Source organism: Ranitomeya imitator, chromosome 4 (genome assembly GCF_032444005.1).
Source record: "Ranitomeya imitator isolate aRanImi1 chromosome 4, aRanImi1.pri, whole genome shotgun sequence".
Classification (NCBI taxonomy): domain Eukaryota; kingdom Metazoa; phylum Chordata; class Amphibia; order Anura; family Dendrobatidae; genus Ranitomeya; species Ranitomeya imitator.
Genome location: NC_091285.1, coordinates 405,586,344 through 405,600,061, shown reverse-complemented (window position 1 = coordinate 405,600,061; position 13,718 = coordinate 405,586,344). Strand labels below are relative to the sequence as shown.

Here is a 13,718-nt window from a genome sequence, read left to right as displayed (position 1 = left end):
TTTCCGCTGCGGATTCGTAGCAGTTTTCTCTTACCCCATGACGGCACTACGAGAGAGAGGGATCCGCCCTCAGGGACAGGAAACCCACAGGTTAAAAAGGCGGGACCTCTCCTCCACCTCAGTTCGGTTTCCTGTCCCCGACGGGGATCCCACAGCTCACCATCCAGGAGTCCAGGGACCATCGGGCCGAGTTCAGGCAGCGGGGGGCCCTGCCACGGTCTCAGGTGGATTCCTCCCTGAAGGCGCGTTCCGGGGTCGGCGGGCCTCGTGCATATGCGCGGAGGGGAGGCAGTGAAGAGGAGAAGACAGCCTGCCTCTTCCCTTTTCAAGGAGTCGATCGGTAATAGGTAGCGGCGGCTACCTGGAGGTTTCCTCCGCCGGTCACCGACAAGCGGCAGATCGCAGAGAGCAGCAGCGGCTGCGGAAGCTCCGTCCCTCCTGTGAGCCGGTAACTAGTGGGCGCGCGCGCGAGGTTCAGCGTCTTACTGCCTTTTGAGGATATGGGGACCCTCAAGGATCCTATGGATAAAAAGGCCGATGTCTTTCTAAAGGGGTCCTGGGAGGCCGCCAGCGGGGGGCTAAAACCCGTTATAGCTGCTACTTGTACAGCGAGAGCTCTGATGGTCTGGCTGGATCATTTAGAAACTCAATTAAAAAATAAAACCCCGAGAGAGTCTATACTGGACTCAGTGTCAGCAATGAGAGGTGCCGCTGCGTATCTAGCAGATGCCTCAATAGACTCAGTTAGGCTGACGGCAAGATCAGCTTCTTTCTCAAATGCGGCTGGGAGAGCATTATGGCTGAAGTGCTGGCCGGGGGACCCGCAAACTAAAACCAAGTTGTGTTCCATACCGTGTGAAGGTGAATATTTGTTCGGTCCCACCCTAGACGATGTCCTCGAAAAAGCGGTGGATAAAAAGAAAGCCTTTCCAGGATTCCCAAATCAGTCCTATAGGCGGCCCTTTCGAGGGAGGAGGTTCACACAAATCGCCCCCCAAAAAAACAAAAGGAGGGGTGGGAAGACAGAAAATTCAAAAAAGGAGGTTTTATGTTTAACAAGCCGGATAATAAAAAACAGCCACAATGAGGGTGCGCCCCAGGTAGGAGGGAGACTGACCCACTTTCTTCAAACCTGGGAAAAAATTTCTGGAAGTGCCTGGACTTTAAACATCATAAAGACGGGCCTAAAACTAGCTTTTCACACAATGCCACACAGTCAGTTTGTGGTTACACCACAAAGAAAGTCGGAGATCGAGCAACTGAGTATCCAGAGGGAAGTTCTCAGTCTTCTGGAAAAGAAAGTCATACAGGAAGTTCCGCGACAGGAAGAGACGAGGGGATTTTATTCTCCGCTTTTTCTTCGAACAAAGCCGGACGGAACTTTCAGGGTGATAATAAATTTGAAACAACTAAACAAATACCTGGTGATAGAAAAATTCAAAATGGAAACAATAAAATCATGTGTCAGATCCCTTATCCCGTCTTGTTTCATGACTGTTATAGACTTAAAAGACGCGTATTATCATGTGCCAATCCATCCGGAGTTCCGAAAATACCTCAGAGTGGCAGTAATGATACAAGGGAGACTAAAACATTACCAATACAGAGCTCTTCCGTTTGGTCTAGCCATTGCCCCAAGGGTATTTACAAAATTAATGGCGGAAGTAATGGCCCATATAAGGGAACAAAACATATTGATTGTGCCTTATCTGGACGACCTCCTAGTGATGGGCAGTTCCTCTCTACATTGCAGTCAGCAACTAGACAGAGTGATGGTAGCCCTATCGAATCTAGGATGGTTATTGAACCTGGAAAAGTCCAGGCTTATCCCATCTCAAGTGCAATTGTACTTAAGGATAATAATAGACTCAACAAAGCAAGAGTGTCGTCTACCAGAAGAGAAAGTATCCAATATGATACATCTAGTGAATCAGTTGAGTGTCTCTCCTCTGATCACTCTAAGGAAAGCCATGTCTATACTGGGGTCAATGACATCCTGTATCCCAGCGGTCCAGTGGGCTCAGAGCCACTCGAGAGATCTCCAGTGGGAAATAATAGAGGCGGTATCCCACGCAGGAGGAAATTTAGAGACGCAATTAAAAATATCCTCTCGGACAAAAACTTCCTTAGCCTGGTGGACAAATCCGTCCAATCTCAGGAGGGGGGTTCCATGGGTGTGGCCGGTCTCGATAATCCTGACCACAGACGCAAGTCCTTGGGGGTGGGGGGCCCACCCAAACAGGCAAATTGCCCAAGGCCCTTGGTCAGGGGAAGAAAAAGACCTTACTTCGAACATGAAAGAGCTTTTAGCAGTTCAGTACGCCATCAATCATTTTTTAGCATCCCTCCGTTCCCACCACGTGAGAGTACTGACGGACAACAGGGTGGTAGTAGCATATTTAAATCACCAGGGAGGGACGAGGTCTCAATCCCTAATGAAAGTAACAAATTTCATCATGTCACAAGCAGAAGCCAACTTGTCCTCCCTGACAGCCCTTCACATAAAAGGGTCAGAAAATCAAACTGCAGATTTTCTAAGCAGAACCCAATTAAAACAGGGGGAATGGGAGTTAAATACAAAAATATTCAAACGCATAGTGGATCTTTGGGGGGCCCCGGATATAGATCTATTTGCAAACAATCAAAATCGGAAAATGGAGGCCTTCTGCTCGATAGATCCTCGGGGGAGTCCAGTAGCTATAGACGCGTTGTTAATTCCATGGAAGTTCCATCTAGCTTATGTGTTTCCTCCGATAGCTCTAATTCCCTTAGTCTTGAAGAAGATCAGGGAGGACAGAGCCAAAGTGATATTGATAGCTCCGTTTTGGCCGAAAAGAGTATGGTTCCCATGGTTACGCCTAATGTCTATAGCGGATCCTTGGGTACTCCCAGAGATCCCAGACCTTCTGCATCAAGGGCCAGTGAATCACCCACAAATAAAAAGTTTGCATATGACGGCCTGGCTTTTGAAAGGGAACTGTTAACAAAAAGGGGGTTTTCTTCAAATTTAATCTCTACCCTGCTGGCCAGTAGAAAACCAATAACCACCAGAGCATACGGGAAAGTCTGGAAAAAGTTCCTCTCCACGTCAGGGGTTGTCCTATCGAATCAGATGCCAATTCAGGAAATCCTAGAATTCCTGCAAAAAGGATTAGAGAAAGGCCTAGCAACAAACACTCTGAAAGTTCAGATTGCAGCATTGGGTGCCCTTTATAACCAGGATTTGGCGGGGAATCACTGGGTAAAAAGATTTATTAGAGCATCTACTAGGTCTAGACCAGTTACACATCTCACCGCTCCTCCCTGGGATTTGAACCTAGTCCTTTCAGCTCTAACTAAAGCTCCGTTTGAACCTTTATCTCAGGCTTCATTGAAAATAATATCTTTGAAAACCTGTTTGTTGGTGGCTCTAACCTCAGCCCGCAGGATTAGCGATTTGCAGGCCTTATCAGCTTACCCACCTCTGACCCAAATATTAGATGACAGAGTAATCCTTAGAACTGACCCTTCTTATCTCCCCAAAGTGGCGTCGAAATTCCACAGAGCTCAAGAGATAGCTTTACCATCTTTCTGCCCTAATCCTAAAAACAAAAAAGAGGAGGCTTTACACACACTAGATGTAAAGAGATGTCTAACACACTATCTATCAGCCACAAGGGAGTGTAGGAAAGGGAGGGCTCTGTTTGTCTGCTTTCAGGGACCAAATAAGGGTCACAAAGCATCGAGAGCCACGTTGGCAAGGTGGGTAAGAGATGCCATCACAATGTCCTATACCTCATCCGGGGAGCAAGTTCCAGACACAAAGCCCATTCTACCAGGTCGGTGGCAACCTCTTGGGCAGAACGTGGTGGAGCATCAATAGATCAAATATGTAGAGCAGCCACTTGGTCTTCCCCCTCTACATTCTTCAAGCACTATCAGCTTAATCTATCTTCTCCCTCAGACTTAACTTTTGGCAGGAGAGTTCTTGAGGCAGTAGTCCCACCCTAAATTTTCATTCTTTGAAATTCTCTCGTAGTGCCGTCATGGGGTAAGAGAATATCGTAGTTACTTACCGATAACGGTATTTCTCTGATCCCATGACGGCACCTGTATATTCCCTCCCTTCACGTATGGGTGTACACACTACTAATAATTTAAGTCACGAGGTGTTTAAAAAAAAAAAAAAAGGTATCTATATAGAGGAACTTATATAAGTTTATATAGTTATGATTTGTTGTGTATAAATAACCAATTAAGTTACAGCAGAAATTCCCTGCAAGGCTCTGTAAACCAACTGAGGTGGAGGAGAGGTCCCGCCTTTTTAACCTGTGGGTTTCCTGTCCCTGAGGGCGGATCCCTCTCTCTCGTAGTGCCGTCATGGGATCAGAGAAATACCGTTATCGGTAAGTAACTACGATATTCCACCAGGTTTACAATACCATGTAAACCTATGGAAAACAAAATCCGCTGTGCCCATGGTGTGGAAAATACCACGTGGAAACGCTGCATTGTATTTTCTGCAGCATGTCAATTCTTTGTGTGGATTCCACAGCGTTTTACACCTATTCCTCAATAGGAATCCACAGGTGAAATCCACACTAAAAACACTAGAAATCCGTGGTAAATCCGCAGGTAAAGAGCAGTGCCTTTTACCTGCGGATTTTTCAAAAATGGTGTGGAAAAATCTCACACGAATCCGCAACGTGGGCACATAGGGTTAAGGTACCTTCACACTGAACAACATTACAACGATAGCGATTCGTGACGTTGCAGCGTCCTGGATAGCGATCTCGTTGTGTTTGACATGCAGCAGCGATCTGGATCCTGCTGTGACATCGCTGGTCGGAGCTAGAAGGCCAGAACTTTATTTCGTCGCTGGATCACCCGCTGACATCGCTGAATCGGCGTGTGTGACGCCGATCCAGCGATGTGTTCACTGGTAACGAGGGTAAATATCGGGTTACTAAGCGCAGGGCCACGCTTAGTAACCCGATGTTTACCCTGGTTACCATTGTAAAAGTAAAAAAAAACACATACTCACATTCCGGTGCCTGTCACGTCTCCCGGCGTCCGCTTCCCTGCACTCCTCCTGCATCCTGTGTCAGCGACGGCCGGCCGTAAAGCAGAGCACAGCGGTGACGTCACCGCTCTGCTTTACGGCCGGTGCTTACACAGGATGCAGGAGGAGTGCAGGGAAGCGGACGCCGGGGGACGTGACAGGCATCGGAATGTGAGTGTGTTTTTTTTTTTTTTTACATTTACAATGGTAACCAGGGTAAACATCGGGTTACTAAGCGCTGCCCTGCGCTTCGTAACCCGATGTTTACCCTGGTTACCCGGGGACTTCGGCATCGTTGGTCGCAAGATTGCCTTGTGCAGGCATGTACTACGGAGGACATAGAATGAACTTCAATCCAATATTGCAGCCAGCATGCAGACAGCGGGTAAGGAAAGGGTGAATCAAACACCCAAAAACCCCGCCTCCATGGCTGAAGATTGTTCCCTCCAAATTCAGGTGACAGTGTCCCTTTAAGATTAGGCTTGTGGTTAGGGTTATGGTTAGGGTTGTGTTGGGGTTAGGGTTGGGTTTAGGGTTAGGGGTGTGTTGGGGTTAGTGTTGGAGTTAGAATTGAGGGGTTTCCACTGTTTAGGCACATCAAGGGTCTCCAAATGCAACATGGCGCCACCATTGATTCCAGCCAATCTTGCGTTCAAAAAGTCAAATGGTGCTCCCTCCCTTCTGAGCCCCCGACGTGCACCCAAACAGTGGTTTACCCCCACATATGGGGTACCAGCATACTCAGGACAAACTGGGCAACAAGTATTGGGGTCCAATTTCTCCTGTTACTCTTGTGAAAATAAAAAATTGCGGGCTAAAAAATAATTTTTGATGAAGGAAAAATGATTTTTTATTTTCACGGCTCTGCGTTATAAACTTCTGTGAAGCACTTGGGGGTTTAAAGTGGTCACCGCACATCTAGATTAGTTCCATGGGAGGTTTAGTTTCCAAAATGGGGTCACATGTGGGGGAGCTCCAATGTTTAGGCACACAGGGGTCTCCAAACGCGACATAGTGTCCCAAACAGTGGTTTACCCCCACATGTGGGGTATTGGCATACTTAGGACAAATTGTACAATAACTTTTGGGGTCCAGTTTCTCTTTTTACCCTTGGGAAAATAAGAAAAAATTGTTGCTAAAAGATAATTTTTGTGACTAAAAAGTTAAGGCCATGTGCACACGTTCAGTATTTTTCGCAGTTTTTTTTTGCGTTTTTTTCGCTATAAAAACGCGAAAAAAACGCTTACATATGCCTCCTATTATTTACAGTCTATTCCGCATTTCTTGTGCAAATGTTGCTTTTTTTTCCGTGAAAAATCGCATTGCGGAAAAAAAAAGCAACATGTTCATTAAGTTTGCGGAATTGTGGGGATTCCGCACACCTAGGAATGCATTGATCTGCTTACTTTCCGTATGGGGCTGTGCACACCATGCGGGAAGTAAGCAGATTATGTGCGGTTGGTACCCAGGGTGGAGGAGAGGAGACTCTCCTTCACGGACTGGGCACCATATAATTGGTAAAAAAAAAGAATTAGAATAAAAAATAGTCATATACTCACCCTCTGATGGCCCCGGAGTCTTCCCGCCTCTCATCCGTGCACGTTGCCGCTTCCTTTCCTGTAGATGGTGTGTGAAGGACCTGCGATGACGTCGCCGTCTTGTGATTGGTCGCGTGACCGCTCATGTGACCGCGACGTCATCGAAGGTCCTGCACACACACACCATCTATAGGAACGGACGCCGCTGAGGAGATCGGCTGTCTGCAGGTAAGTATAACCATTTTTTTTTTTTATATTGTTAAACATTCCATTCCATGCTGCCTATGCAGCATCTATAGTAAAAAGTTAGTCACCTGTCAGTCAGTTTTCCAAGCGATGCTACAGATCGCTTGGAAAACTTTAGCATTCTGCAAGCTAATTTCGCTTGCAAAATGCTAAAAGAACGCAAAAAAATGCGGATTTCTTGCAGAAAATTTCCGGTTTTCTTCAGGAAATTTCTGCAAGAAATCCGGACGTGTGCACATACCCTAAATGTTAATTTTTTCCTTCCATGTTGCTTCTGCTGCTGTGAAGCACCTGAAGAGTTAATAAACTTCTTCTCAAATGTGAGGTGGTCCCTTAAAAAAATGGTTTTGTAAATTTCGTTGTAAAAATGAGAAATCGCTGGTCAAATTTTAACCCTTATAACTTCCTAGCAAAAGAAAATGTTTCCAAATTTGTAAAGTAGACATGTGGGTAATGTTATTTATTAACTATTTTGTGTCACATAACTCTCTCGTTTAACAGAATAAAAATTCAAAATTTGAAAATTGCGAAATGTTCAAAATGTTAGCCAAATTTCCATTTTTTTCACAAATAAACGCAAAAATTATCGACCTAAATTTACCACTAACATAAAGCCCAATATGTCACGAAAAAACAAACTCAGAACCGCTAGGATCTGTTGAAGCGTTCCTGAGTTATTACCTCATAAAGGGACACTGGTTAGAATTGCAAAAAACGGCAAGGTCATTAAAGGGAACCTGTCACCTGAATTTGGCGGGACCAGTTTTTGGTGATATGGGCAGAGTTTTCGGGTGTTTGATTCACCCTTTCCTTACCCGCTGGCTGCATGCTGGCCGCAATATTGGATTGAAGTTCATTCTATGTCCTCCGTAGTACACGCCTGCACAAGGCAATCTTGCACAGCGCAGGCGTGTACTACAGAGGACATAGAATGAACTTCAATCCAATATTGCGGCCAGCATGCAGCCAGCGGGTAAGGAAAGGGTGAATCAAACACCCGAAAACTCCGCCCATATCACCAAAAACTGGTCCCGCCAAATTCAGGTGACAGGTTCCCTTTAAGGTCAAAATAGGCTGGGTCATGAAGGGGTTAATGATACATTACTCAGCTTTGCTGTATTTCTACACCGTTGCTGCAGAGATCAGTGAGGAGAGGAGGGTGAGTTCATTTTTTTTCCTCTGTGTTTTGCTGCCAACTTTTGATTTGTCAACCTTATGCAGGGAAAGATATATACACCCCAGAGACAAATCTCTTTTAACTCCAAGTTGAACTATAACATAAATTATACCCCAAACAAGGGGATCCCCAACCTGTGGCTGAGAAGCCAAATGTGGATTGCGGGCCTGGAATGTGTTTGGCACCAGGCATAAGCAGGCCTCCGGATAGTGACTATTGTGAGTAGTCCTGCACAGGAGCAGATCTGGATGCGCTTATACTGGGATTGGGGGTGGAAAGATAAATTGAGAAATTACTACTCTAAAGACACGATGATGCTACCTGTCACAAGAGGTGCTTAAAGCTGGATTTGATAGTGTGGAATTGCTTGATGCCAGAATATTGGATTGAGATAATGTGGGAATCCCCAGATGTAAGTATACCGTCTCTTGGTGATTTATTTAGAAAAGCTTTGGTTGTCATTATACTGATAATGGGTGTCAATAATGATGAGGAGGTAGTTACTGTTCTGGGAATCTAGATGTGGCTCACAACAGTCTGTCAAAGGTGAATGCCACTATTCCGTGATGTGGCCAGTTTAACATACTCAAACTAGTGAAAATTCATCTTTAAAATGAATGGTGGCATTCAGTACTGCAACAAAACAAAATGTAGAAAATAAGGCCTAACATGACTGTTTCAATGGAAAAATAAAGTTATGGTTCTGGGAAAAAGGGGAGGACAAATTGTCACCATAATGAAAGGGTTAAAAATACAAAAAGTGGAAAAAGTTTTCATAAATGTGTTAAATACATATATTTTGCTAGGAAAAAAATCTATTTAAGAACAAAATAAACTGAATATGTATTTGTGAAGAATATTGGAGATATAATTCTATGTCAGTTATCTGTATCCTGTTTGGCATGGAATTATAAAAACCCCTTCCGCATGTGCAGTTGTAGTATGACACCTGGCCAGTTTCAAACAAGAGATTCACACCACCACCAGCTAGCTGGTAGTCAACCTTCTACTGGAAGACCCCCTGTGGATCCAAGCCATGTGGCCTGAGTCCTTTGTTCAGCCAGCTAGGATTTCCTAAAGGAGTTAAGGAAATAGTATAAGTTCTAGCTGTACATGGTGAATATTTCTGTGATCTCCAAAACAGGGTACGCACCCGCCTGGGTCTCAAGCCATTCTAACACCCACAGGAAGGGAGATGCATAGAATAGCCAAGAACAGCTAGGTTGCAAAATTGAGTAGCATGGGCCCGGCTGGATCCGATGGCGCCAGAACAACCTCCCTAGGACCATCCAGAAAGGAGTTATGATCTTTCATAGGTTTTGAGAGATTTCTCTCCAAACCTCCAGGGGAGGTGATTTAGGTTCAGCCTAGAGGGGAGTGACCCAGCATATCCTATTTCTTTTTATCTGGGGAGGTCGCAACGACATATTTTGTGGGGGAGAAGACTAGAAACAGAGGGGACCACAGGCAACCCTTCCCCCGCAAGCCAGGCCTTTCATCTAAATGGTAACTGATCATATATTTTGCTTATATCTTTGTTTCCGATCACTATTGTTTTTGCATATCTGACTGTTATATATGTACTAGCTATTGCACTCCATCCTGGTATGTGCTGCTCCATCCTGCGTCCCCATCCTGTCATGTGCTGCACCCATCCTGCGCCCCCATTCTGTCATGTGCTGCACCCATCCTGCGTCCCATCCTATCATGTGCTGCACCCATCCTGCACCCCCATCCTGTCATGTGCTGCTCCATCCTGCGTCCCCATCCTGTCATGTGCTGCTTCATCCTGCATCCCCATCCTGTCATATGCTGCTCCCATCCTGCACCCCCATTCTGTCATGTGCTGCACCCAACCTGCGCCCCCATCCTGTCATGTGCTGCACCCATCCTGCACCCCCATCCTGTCATGTGCTGCTCCCATCCTGCGCCCCCATCCTGTCATGTGCTGCTCCCATCCTGCGCCCCCATCCTGTCATGCGCTGCACCCATCCTGCGCCCCCTTCCTGTCATGTGCTGCTTCATCCTGCATCCCCATCCTGTCATATGCTGCTCCCATCCTGCACCCCCATTCTGTCATGTGCTGCACCCAACCTGCGCCCCCATCCTGTCATGTGCTGCTCCCATCCTGCGCCCCATCCTGTCATGCGCTGCACCCATCCTGCGTCCCCATCCTGACATGTGCTGCACCCATCCTGCGCCCCCTTCCTGTCATGTGCTGCACCCATCCTGCACCCCATCCTGTCATGTGCTGCTCCCATCCTGCACCCCCATCCTGTCATGTGCTGCTCCCATCCTGCGCCCCCATCCTGTCATGTGCTGCTCCCATCCTGCGCCCCCATCCTGTCATGTGCTGCACCCATCCTGCGTCCCCATCCTGACATGTGCTGCACCCATCCTGCGCCTCCATTCTGACATGTGCTGCTCCCATCCTGCGCCACCGTTCTTTAATTTACTGCTCCCATCCATATGCCCCATATGCTGCTCCATAAAGGTTTATGGCCCCCATAAGATGCTCCATAGTATATGCCCCGTACACTGCTCCATAAAGGTTGATGGCCCCCATAAGATGCTCCACTGTATATGTCCCCGTACGCTGTTCCATAAAGGTTTATGGCCCCCATAAGATGCTCCATGGTATATGCCCCCGTACACTGCTCCATTATGGGTTTATGGCCCCATAAGATGCTCCATGGTATATGCCCCCGTACACTGCTCCATTATGGTTTATGGCCCCATAAGATGCTCCATTGTATATGCCCCCGTACACTGCTCCATTTTGGTTTATGGCCCCATAAGATGCTCCATAGTGTATGCCCCTGTACACTGCTCCATTATGGTTTATGGCCCCATAAGATGCTCCATGGTATATGCCCCCGTACACTGCTCCATTATGGTTTATGGCCCCATAAGATGCTCCATAGTGTATGCCCCCGTACACTGCTCCATTATGGTTTATGGCCCCATAAGATGCTCTATATTATATACCCCCGTACACTGCTCCATTATGGTTTATGGCCCCCATAAGATGCTCCACAGTATATGCCCCCGTACACTGCTCCATTATGGTTTATGGCCCCATAAGATGCTCCATTGTATATGCCCCCGTACACTGCTCCATTATGGTTTATGGCCCCATAAGATGCTCCATAATATATGCCCCCGTACACTGCTCCATTATGGTTTATGGCCCCATAAGATGCTCCATTGTATATGCCCCTGTACACTGCTCCATTATGGTTTATGGCCCCCATAAGATGCTCCATTGTATTTGCCCCTGTACACTGCTCCATTATCGTTTATGGCCCCATAAGATGCTCCATAGTATATGCCCCCGTACACTGCTCCATTATGGTTTATGGCCCCATAAGATGCTCCATTGTATATGCCCCCGTACACTGCTCCGTTATGGTTTATGGCCCCATAAGATGCTCCATTGTATATGCCCCCGTACACTGCTCCATTATGGTTTATGGCCCCCATAAGATGCTCCATTGTATATGCCCCCGTACACTGCTCCATTATGGTTTATGGCCCCATAAGATGCTCCATGGTATATGCCCCCGTACACTGCTCCATTATGGTTTATGGTCCCATAAGATGCTCCATAGTGTATGCCCCTGTACACTGCTCCATTATGGTTTATGGCCCCATAAGATGCTCCATATTATATGCCCCCGTACACTGCTCCATAAAGGTTTATGGCCCCCATAAGATGCTCCATTGTATATGCCCCCGTACACTGCTCCATTATGGTTTATGGCCCCTATAAGATGCTCCATGGTATATGCCACCGTACACTGCTCCATTATGGTTTATGGCCCCATAAGATGCTCCATTGTATATGCCCCCGTACACTGCTCCATTATGGTTTATGGCCCCATAAGATGCTCCATTGTATATGCCCCCGTACACAGCTCCATTATGGTTTATGGCCCCATAAGATGCTCCAGTGTGTATGCCCCCGTACACTGCTCCATTATGGTTTATGGCCCCCCATAAGATGCTCCATAGTGTATGCCCCCGTACACTGCTCCATTATGGTTGATGGCCCCCATAAGACGCTCCAGTGTGTATGACCCAGTACACTGCTCCATTATGGTTTATGGGCCCCTTAAGATGCTCCACAGTGTATGCCCCCGTACACTGCTCCATTATGGTTTATGGCCCCATAAGATGCTCTATTGTATATGCCCCCGTACACTGCTCCATTATGGTTTATGGCCCCATAAGATGCTCCATGGTATATGCCCTGTATGCTGCTGCAATATATGGAAAAAAGAAAAACCATACTCCCCTATCGTCGCTGGGTGCCGAGTGCTGGGGGGCCTGAGCAAGCGGGGACACCGGCCCGCTGTGGGGGTCAGGTGCCGGTATCGCCGCTAGCTCAGGCCCCCGACACTTGCTATATTCACCTGGCCCCGTTCCACCGCTGCGCGCCGCCATCTTCCGGGTCCTCTGGCTGTGACTGGTCAGTCAGAGGGCGGCGCGCATTAAGCGTGTCATCGCGCCCTCTGAACTGAATGTCACAGGCAGAGGACCCGGAAGATGGCGGCGCGCAGCGGTGGAACGGGGCCAGGTGAATATAGCCGATACTTACCCTCCTGGCGGTCCCTGCTTCTCTGTTGGAGATCGCGGTGTGCGTTCAGTGTTTACGCATACCGCGATCTCCTGGGAGCGTCACTCTGTGGGGGCCAGACTGCGCCGGCGCTTGCGCAGTCTATAAATGCTTCGGACAGAGTGACGCTCCCAGCGTTATATTATGGATAACAAGTGTGTCTATATAGTGTATTGTCTAGTGTGCCCTTAAGGCAATTAAATATACAATTTAGCCTTGGGATGCTCCTTTATCTAGGTCCATGAATCCACACGTCTGTTTCTCTGCTTATTTTCACATGCTACCGGGGCTGTTTTCTGGCCCGATATAACCCTTTTAACAGACCAGGCGTATATCGAACAAGGAACTGGTGGTGGTAGGCCTACCGGGCTCATAAGGTTCTGCTTCACTGGGGCTAGTGAAAGGGGCCTCTCATCCTGTCAGAATTCTGGGCTTTTGTGGTACCACATCAGTGACTTTGTGGGCCACCTCCTCTCACCCCTGGGCCTGTGTGTGGACCAGGGGGTGTCTGTATAATCTGTGCCAAGCTGACCTTATGTGTCCCAAGGGGGTGCGGGACCTCATGGTGCAAATGGGGGGCAACCTTACCACGTGACCCCCGCTGACATAATATTGACATCAGGTGGGTCCTTCACATTCTTCACAGTATTTATGCAGTTAGTGCGCTATTCAACGAATGTATCTCTGCATCAAACAAAGAATCTTATTACGTTATAGTAATATTTAGTGTGGTGCAACATGTAGTTTTGTGATAATCAAGGGAAAATCCTAGATGGATGGTGGAAAACCCATGCAGTTTGCAGTGTGTCAACTCCGTACACCATCCATTCAACTCATATACAGCACTATGGAATCAATGGTGCTCTAAAAATATTAATAATACTAATAATAACAATAGCTTTGTGAGGGTGTTGTAGAGATATAGAGACACAGACCCATTTTGGTACAGTTGAGTGTTTGTAGATTGTGAGCCTTCGCGGGCAGGGTCCTCTCTCCTCCTGTACCAGTTGCGACTTGTATTGTTCAAGATTATTGTACCTGTTTTTATTATGTATGCCCGTCCTCACATTTAAAGCGCCATGGAATAAATGGCGCTAT

At 47.1% G+C, this 13,718-nt stretch overlaps 1 protein-coding gene across 1 annotated transcript in view; it reads left to right on the top strand.

Moving 5' to 3' along the window:
- The window catches only part of CHCHD3 (coiled-coil-helix-coiled-coil-helix domain containing 3), a 294,252-nt gene that overhangs the window by 279,658 nt on the left and 876 nt on the right, over positions 1–13,718 (top strand). The window lies entirely within an intron of this gene.